We start from the raw sequence: 10000 nt of genomic DNA, 5'->3' as shown, positions 1-10000 counted from the left end.
GCCAAGGCCTCTATACGCCCGGCCATGGGAGTACTGAGACCGTCCGAAGCCCAACTGACAACACCCTGCCAGCGCTGCGAAAGATGACCCTACACCTGATGGTGCTGACAGCGCTTACAGAGACAGTACGGCATCAGCTGGCGCCCCCCCCCCCCCCCATTGATCAGTGCAGCGCCGCCGCTCCGCCGCTACGCTGGCTAGTGACCAACGCATTTGGTCTCACCAACAAGCTGGAAGCGTGGCAGCATGCACTGCTCAACGATAACGTTGACATAGCAGTTATCACAGAAACGAACTTCTCGGCCAAGACTGTAGCCTCTGAGACGATATTTCCAGGATACTCGCTTCCCATCCAACGTGACCGGGATGCATTTGGCGGCGGCATTGCTGTATGGGTGAAGTCCGGCCTCCCAGTAGAGCACCTCGACCAGATTCCCACTGATGACCACGAAGTCCTCCGACTCGCAGTGAGTCTTTCTACGCAACAATCTGTTGTTATCGGTGCCTTGTTTCGGCCTGGATCCTGTGCGGACAACGACACCTGTCTGATTGAGTATCTTGGACCTGCACTATACGTGGCCGGCACTCACGGCACTCACATAGTGCTAGCTGGGGATTTTATTGTCCATCAAGAGACTTGGCTCTGCAGCAGTAAAACAAATGTAGCTGGACAAGCATTGGAAGAACTGTGTGCTGAGCCTCAACTTCACCAGCATGTCTTGCAGCCGACTAGGGGTCTGAACACCCTGGACCTCATTCTCTCCAACATGCCCGTTTCTATCGACACCACTGCCAAAGCGCCACTTGGTTGCTCTGACCATGAGGTTGTTCTTGCCGACTTTTAACTCACCCCTGATGCTGAGCAAGCTATCTCCAGGACTGTCTGGCGCTACAATCAGGCAAACTGGGGGCACTTCTGACTGGTCCACCATTGCGACTGACGACCCTGAAGAGTCCTGCAGGAAGCTAAGTGACGTCATCTCCAGCGGGATGCAGAAATTTATCCCCGCCAAGCAGATTGTTACCCGCCTGGATCGATTGAGTAGCTGGGGGGAACAATGGCTGGTTCGCCTTGAGCCGACAAAGTCGCAGCTGCTGCATATTAGTCACCACCGCAACCCCTAGCCACTCCCAGAACTAACATTCAGAGCCCATGATATTCCCAGGGTGGACGAGCTGAAGCTCCTGGGAGTGACTTTCGACAGCAAACTCACCTTCAGACGCCATCTTCGCAATGTTTATCTTCGTGCTGTCGCCCGGCTAGGATTTCTGCGTCGAGCATCAAGTTTCCTTGGTCGTGAAGTACGCTGGACAACGTACAGAGGCTTCGTACGCCCTGTACTCTAATACACACCACTGATATGGATGGGCGCAGCCAACTCTCACCTGTAAAGTATCGACCGAGCACAGCGGAAGGCCCTTTCTATCATTGGTCCTGACGCCTTGCGGCAGAGGGTAGCTGCCCGCCGCCAAGTGTATGCTCTAACGTACATGTACAAGCTAATGTGCCTTCAGAACCGTGTCCGCCATCAGCATCAGCTACAAACAGTGTTCCTCCTTGTGGCCCCCAACTTTCTCGAGCGTTCGTTCCCATAATTGGGGTGTAGTGGATGAATGAAACAGGCTTTCGCAAGAAATGTGTCCGGAACCGATACCCCAGTTGAAGTCTCTCCAATCCTTCAAGACGAAGGTCCACCGCCACTTGCGTCAAAATAATTGGCTCTGGGCTGTGGACTCCCTGTGAGGCTATGTCACCCGTCAACTACCTTCGTGCATCATCTCATTCTTGTTTTATTTTATTTCATTTCTCTTTCTCGTGGCTCTCTCTCTTTCTCTATCTCTCTCTCTCTCTCTCTATCCCTCTCTCTCTCTCTCTCTTTTTTTCTCTCTCTCTCACACACTCTCACTCTTACTCTCTCTCTCTCTCTCTTTCTCTCTTGATCTCCCTCCCTTCCTAGCTGCATTGCTATCAATGCCAGGTCGTAGACTATGATTCTGAGACCTCCGGTCGGATGAGCCTCGCCAACCACATCGGCACATTGCCCCTACTCCCCTTTGTCTTGTTGCCTAGTGCCATTTCAGTAAACTGTTGTCCCCTTCCCCTGATTATTGGAAGGGCTGTGTTTGCTAGTAAAAAAAGGAAGAAAGAAAAAAGTGCTCCACAGAAACAACATGAAATTATTACAGAAACAATACAGGGGGGGGGGGGTTGTTCTAAGGGGAAAGTAGGTAAAAAATGAGAGAGTCTAGAAGTGCATGGAAGAGGGAACAGAGTTAGAGCATTTTCGTCTTTTGTCTTTAGTTCGTAGCCTGTACATTACCCACTCCCAGGGGGTAAAGTGCAGGTGGGCATTGACCTTCTCTTTGAACATCTGCAATGCTTTCCTTGTTCACGGGTTCAGCAGAACACACTGCGGGAGCTGGTTCCAGACCTCCACAACGTGCTGAGGGAAGGATGAAAGTACATTATTCCGTTCTCTCAGGGAAAGAGTGGGAGGGAGCTGAAACTGGTGTGATGAATGCAGTTGTGTGCTAAGGCTTGATGTGTTGGTAGCTCAGGGTGGAAGACGGGCGAGGAGCATATCTGGGCCAGTTGAACAATGGAGCTTGTACAGAAAGCAGAGTGCTTCAAGCGTTCTGTGAATGCCTAGGCAATGGAGGTTTTTCTTTCTTTTTTCATTTTTCTACATTGATCACGGCTCTCGGGCAAAGACAAAAAAATTGCATAGTGGGAGCATAGTGATGGTGAGGCTTTCTGGCCTCAGCCGACCTGAGGTCTCGACATTATGGGGACATAAAACGCACCAAAAAGAAAGAAGAAGAAAAAATGAAAGAAGTGACAGGTACATGACACTAAATGTTAGGAGGAGAGACAGTACATTAGAAGGAGGGGAAAGATAAGACAGAGAGTGTTAGGAGGAGAAGGAGAGAAAAGAAGGAAACACGTTATTGGAATGAGTACATGGAGCGGAATTTGAAAATCATGGGCTGAGGCAGATATGATGCTGATACTGTGCCCACAATCAGTCGTTGTTCTTCAAACAGCGGTTGGCTGCAACTTTGAAATGTTGCAAGTTCTTGGTGCAAAATGGACCAGAGAAGACTCCGGCGGGCAGCTGGTTCCAGACGGGGAAAACTGCGCGAGGTAAGGCTCGACACAGGTTGTTTCGGGAAGGGACTGGAAGTTCATTTGCCAGTCCGTGTGCGTGGGCGTTACATCTTTGAAACGCACAACGGGTGGAGTGGACTGTTTGGGATTGGGGCTGCTGGGGTTGCAACATTCTCTGTAGAAGGCGATGTGCATCTGGACAATGCATATTGTACAGGAGGCAAAGGTACGGTCCCTGGCCGATTAGGCGATGGCCACTCTGTTGGATGGGCAAGCCAGAGTGGTTTGTGCCCAGGCAGACAAAGCGCTTACAGATCACACAATGACACCTCGAGTCCAGCGCTCGAGAGGGATTCCGGAGGAAGCCGAGATGCTGCGATCCTCGAATAGCCCACTTGGAAACATATACCAGATCTCTTCAAGACATTGGACTTACGAGAACATTTGAGGTGACGCAAGTAACTTATTATCGCTTTCCAGGCTAATGAACCTAAGGAAAAATGTTGATAGGAAAAACCTCAGGCTCTCCAACAACGTTCTGAAAACGAAACTTCCGTACCTTCTCCTCAGGTGATATATGAGCAAAAGAGAACAAGAGTAAATACAATGAATTATGAACTCGGATGGTGAGCCAATTCAATTATGGCTGAAAAGGAGAAGGACAAAATGTTACGAGTTATGACTAACTGTCCACCAACCACTATTTTGTCGCACTCGCTGACTGTATAAGATCTGGCTACGTTGGTGGATAGTTAATCATAACTCGTAACATGTTGTCCTTCCATCACTGACACAGTGTGCGGGTATTGCATTATGAATTGTATGAGTAGATAGTTCCGGAATTAATTCCGTGTTCGATATTGTTTATTTTTTACATATTTTTATTTTATTTTATTCGTGTTCGATATTGAATTTTAATTTTTTTTTTTTTTACAAATATTGTTTTTATTTCATTTCACATTTTTCATTCGTGTTGGGTTTAACTATTCACTGTACTGATACATGGTGTTGATTGTGCTTTGCTTTGCCCGTAAAAGAGGCCTTCCCTAACTCTAACATTTTGTCCTTCTCCTTTTTCACCATAATTTAATTGGCTCACCATCCGAGTTCAACTTTGCACACCTTATGAGCCGCCATAACCTATGCGGCGAAGCGTTCGTAGTGTGGAACAACTTGTTACTGCACATAACTAGTCTATCATACTTGAATGATACAGTGTAGTGAAGTTCAATAGACTGTTGACGTTTCGGTTTGTCACTATTCGTCTTCGCTTAGCTTCCCCTTTCTTTGTTTTCCACATAAACTTGAGCCTCCCAAGTTGGGTGGTCTGTTGCGTCGTCGAGTTGTAGCAAGGCCGGTATGTCCAATAGTCTTACTAGTTTCGTCATCATCCAGTAACATTTGGCATTCTTTGTTGCCGTGGCACGTAGCTCGTGCTCTTCTTAGTTGCGCTTTCCTTCCCCTCTTGGACCTTTCCGAACCTGAGCCTTCCAAGTTGGAAGGTTGTTGGTTTGTGCACCTTGGAGAAGTGTTGGAGCTAGTAGTCAGGTCGCCGAATGTCTCAGTACTCCTTGTCAGTTTTGTGCCATTTTTGCCGCAACACTGCTATGATAGTTGCTGGGACTTCAATGTGCATAACCAAGAGTGGCTCCACAGTAGCAGAACAACTACTTTTAGAAGTGTCGAGCATGCAGAGAACACGTGCTATATGCACAGTGTTGAACAGCTACTAGCCTAGTCGACCAACCACCGCACGGCTGCAACACACTGGCCCAGATGATGTCCGACCTTCCCGTAGAATCATTTGTTTCTGTTTTGCCACCTCTTGGCAAATCTGACCATGCCTGTCTACTTGCCGACTTCCAGATCCATGCATCACGCGAGCCTCCCATATCAAGAACTGTATGGAAGTGTCAGCTTGCAGATTGGGCCAGGCTCCGTCACTTCGTCAGATCCACCAATTGGGCAGCTATTGCTTGGATTGATCCAGACCTGTCATGCAATGGCATCTCAGAGAGGATCCTGGAGGGTATGAAGAGATTCATCCCCTCTAATGCCCTGAAAACCGGTGCATTCCACCCTCCATGGTGGACCCCTGAGTGCACTGTTGCAACAGTGAGGAAATGACGTGCGTGGAGATACCTGAGAGGTGACGCCTCTGACGACAATTGACGGGTCAGCTTACCAAGGTGCTAGGCTCTCAACGGTTGAATGTCTCAAAACTGCGAGAGTGCTTTTATGGCGAAACTGAGACAGAAAATGACCTCAAAGCAGCTGCCACCCAGTGACTAGTAGCACACCGTCAAGTGTGCCTCTGGCAAAGGGCGTCGTCAATCTGTTCCGACATTACGTGATCCCGATGGACGTGAGTACACAGCCGGCGCAGACAAAGCAGAATGCATGGCACGCTATGTTGGAGGTAAATGCAGTCTTGGCCAAGATGACCTGTCAGCCCCATTCTCATATGTCAGGCCTCGAAATGAGCAGGCTCTTTCGGATGGCCGTTTCCGTTTAGCTGCTGTCGAGCGCACCCGTTGGCAGTTCAACCCATCAAAGGCTACCAGGCCAGATGGGATACCGGCACGTGTGTTGAAAATCTGCTCTGCTGAACTGGAACAACCTCTTTCTAAACTGTTCACACAATGCTTCCAAAATGGGATACAGCCCAAGACATGGAATATTGCCAACATAGTCCCTATACTCAAACGGAAAAGTCTCTACCCTCCAATTACCGCCCAGTGTCGCTCTTGTGTATTCTGTCCAAAGTGATGGAGACAATCATCAACAGAACGATAATTTCCTCGAGTCGAACAACGTCTTCTCCGCAAGACAGTTAGGATTTCGCCATGGCCATAGTGCAGCCGACCTCCTCTCCAGCCTCCACAACCAGTGGCTTCCTACAGCCGGGGAGAAAGGCGCAGCATGCATACTAACCATTGACATAGCCGGCGCGTTTGATCGCGTATCACACCTCGGTATGCTACACAAGTCCAACGTATACGGCTTGCGTGGGCAACTGCACCAGTGGCTCAGCAGCTACCTCATTGAACGCTACCTTCAAGTGGTCATTTGTGGCCAGACATCCTCAAGGCCCCCAATTCAGACTGGAGTACCCCAATGCAGTATTCTGGGTCCGACTCTCTTCCTCATATACCTGAACGACTGCGAGGACCACGTACCAGCCAGTGCTGACCTAGCCTCATTCGCAGACGACACTACACTGCATGCCAACATCACCTCCACCACCCAAGCCCTCCGGCTAGCAGTCAACAACATCTCCCTCTGAAGTGAAGAATGGAAGATAGAAATTTGAACCAGCCTAATCCCAAGAACTGACTGTTAGCTTCCAACGCACCCAATGGAACATGCCACAGATTGATTTCAATGGATCTAACCTGAGGGAAGAAGAGGAGCTCAGGCGTCAGTTTTGATGGTCAGCTTACCTTCCGGCGCCACCTTCATATCGTAGCCCTCCGGGCAACACACCGACTTGGCGCTTTCTGTTAGGCTTTCCACCTTTTAGACGTGCCCGGTCGCAACCAAGCCTACAATGCCTTTGTGCGCCCAGTGATGGAGTACTGCCCCATCGTTTGGATGTTAGCAGCCCCATCCCATCTTGCAAGACTCGACCGTGTGCAAGCCCGGGCCATCCAAACCATCGCCCCAATGTTTTGGCTACCGAGTCTTGCTCTTCGTAGGATGGTTGCAGCACTTTGCCTCCTGTACAAGATGGATTGTCCAGATGCACATCCCCTTCTACAGAGGATGCTGCCACCCCAGCAACCCCAACATCAAACAGTCCACTCCACCCGTAGTACGATTTAGAGATGTTATGCCCATGCACAACAACTGGCAAATGAACTTCCAGTCCGTTCCCGAAACAACCTGTGCCGAGCCTACCCTCACACAGTTGTCCCCATCTGGAACCAGCTGCCCGCCGGAGTCTTCTCTGGTCCATTCTGCACCAAGAACTTGCAACATTAAAAGGTTGCAGCCAACCATTCTTTGAAGACCAACGACTGGTCGTGGGCACATAACCATCTCTGAGTATCAGCATCACAACTGCCTCACCCCATGACTTTTAAATTCTGCTCCAAATGCTCCTCCCAATAACAACTGTTCTTCTTTTCTCTCATTCTCCACCTAACACTGGCTGTGTGATCTTTTCCTCCTTGAAACGTCCTGTCTCTCCTCCTAACATTTCGTATCATGTACCTGTCACTCCTTTCAATTGTTTCTTCTTTTTTCTTTTTGGTGTGTTTTATGTCCCCATGACGTCGAGACCTCAGGTTGGCTGAGGGCAAAAAGCCTTACCATCGCTATGCTCCCACTATGCAATTTTTTCGTCTTTGCCTGTGAGCTGTGTTCATTGTAAATAAAATAAAAAAATGGTCGCACTCATTGACTGTATAAGGTCTGGTTACGTTGGTGGACAGTTAGTCATAACTCGGAACATTGTGTCCTTCTCCTTTTTCACAATAAATTATGAACAGCAATGTAGTGATAAAACCAGGTCAAAGCAGAATAGCTAAAAACAACGATGATTAATACGTGACCAATATACATCATGCCTATACATAATTCATTGTTCTTGCTCTCATTTGCTCATGCCGCTATATTACCTTGTTGATGCGGAAGGAAACAATGTACGGGAGAAGGTACGTCACAACATGAAGAGAAGGCACGGAAGTTTACTCGCAAGAAAGTATTCAACTGCGTAATTCTTCTTTCTGCTCATAAAAACGAGCATGTATCAGGGATAATCTGACTTACATTATTCCTTGGTTCCAACGAATGTCCAGAAGTGAGAAGATATTCCACTGTGGAAACATGACCATGTGATGCTGCATAATGTAATGGTGTGTTATCATCCTGGAAGTAGCAGCAAAGACAAGACATGTACACACATACCCACATTCATACACATGTTGATGCACACGCACACTTGAACGCACACACACACACACACACACACACACACACTCATGCACGCATGCACACACACACACACACACACACACACACACACAAAACACACACAAACAGACACACACATCCAAAAATACACACACACCTCAGATCCCAGATCTCAGACCTGCCTATCGCAGAAGCAATGGGTAAAGAACAGCTACGTTAGACACAGCAACTAGTGATGGGATAACACACACACAGACACACACACACAAACACACACACACACACACACAAGCACACACACACACACACACACACACACTTTTTTACAAGATAACCACAAACCATCATGGTGCAAACGCCGGCAAAAACGCACAGGGATGCTCATAGCGATGGCAGCCGAAGCAGTGGAGGCGGGGCAAGAGCAGCTAAACCGACCAGGGGTCTCGGCCTCAGCACTGCTCATGCGCGCCAAACAGAAAAATACGAAAATAGAAAAAAATGAGCAGGAGCACTACAAAGCAAATGTGAAATAAGGGTGGCAGCACGGTCACGGAATGTTGTTCAATGGGAGAAAAAAATTGAGGTTCAGGTACACCATATATTGACTGCATACGCCCAGCAGCAGGTATCCGAAATCATACACACACACACACACGAACGCGCGCGCGCACACACACACACACACACACACGCGAACAGCCACACACACACACACACACACAACGGAAGTATTACACACACACGTACTATACACACACACACACACACACACATCACTCACACACACACACACACACACACACACACACACACACACACACACACAAGTTATAAATACACACACACACTATACACACACGCACGCACACACGCACGCACACACACGCACACACACACACACACACACAAGCAAGAGCAGCAGCAGTACGGGTAGTGGCAAACAGTGCAGAGTCGTCAGCGAACTGGCAGTCGTTGATGGTAGTCTGATCGTCAGTACGCTTTCTCTTGAAATAAAGCGAGCCCCCAGGATTGAATGCCAACGGGACGCCGATACCAGGCACATGCTCGACCACTCTGGACCATCTCTGGAAAACAGCCCACATGAATATGTTGAATAAGACTGGTGCCATACAACAGCCCTGCCGCAAACCACTCTTCACTGCAATGGGTTGGATGGGTGTTGACCCGATGGAGAGAGTAGCCGACATGGAGGTGTGAAACGACTTGATGATGTTTACGATGTTACTAGGGACCCCTGCCTTCGCGAGAATCAGCCACATGCATTCACGGTTTACTGAGTCGTACGCCTTACGTAAATCAACAAAGACAACGTATCCCGGGCAGCGATGTTCGTACAACTTCTCCAGGACTTGGCGAACTGCAAACACCATGTCTGTGCAAGATCGACCCTTACGAAAGCCGCACTGGGAGTCGGGTAGAATATTCTCCGCAATAATCTGTAATCTGGACTGAAGTACTCGAGCAGCAACTTTCCCAACAACATCCAGGAGTGATATGCCACGCCAATTATCACACAATGAGAGGTTACCTTTCTTTGGGATTGGCACAAGGTTGCAGTCTACCCATTCCTGCGGAACAGCCTCGTCATCCCAGACATGGTGCAACAGATCCAACAGTGCCTCCATGAAACTCTCACCACCCGCTTTGACCAACTCAGGCAGGATAGCTGAGGCGCCAGCGGCCTTGCCGTTGCTGACTTGTCGAATAGCTCGCGCCACCTCTGCTGCATCCGGCTTGCCAGCGATGTTCTGGTTGATAGGCTGCTGGTCTATTTCGTCAATGGCACATGGATCAAATGTGCTAGGGATGTTGAGTACGCCATCGAAATGTTGGTACCATCGTCCACCTTGTTCCTCCACAGATTTGCAGATGTTGCCATTTGCATCCCTAATAGCGGTAGTAGACACAGGGCGTAATCCCTGCTTGGCAGCCTGCATATCCTTAACACATGCC

The 10000-nt window shown here is 48.8% G+C and overlaps 1 protein-coding gene across 1 annotated transcript in view; it reads right to left on the bottom strand.

Annotated features, from left to right (window-relative positions):
• The window catches only part of LOC135826975 (uncharacterized), a 122772-nt gene that overhangs the window by 103008 nt on the left and 9764 nt on the right, over nt 1–10000 (bottom strand). The window contains exon 2 of the mRNA XM_065339500.1: nt 7883–7981. The gene's annotated coding sequence lies outside the window, so the exon portion shown is untranslated. The remainder of the gene's footprint in view (nt 1–7882; nt 7982–10000) is intronic.

The sequence above is a fragment of the Sycon ciliatum genome, chromosome 11 (assembly GCF_964019385.1).
Source record: "Sycon ciliatum chromosome 11, ocSycCili1.1, whole genome shotgun sequence".
Lineage (NCBI taxonomy): Eukaryota > Metazoa > Porifera > Calcarea > Leucosolenida > Sycettidae > Sycon > Sycon ciliatum.
This window is presented reverse-complemented; position numbering and strand designations above follow the sequence as displayed.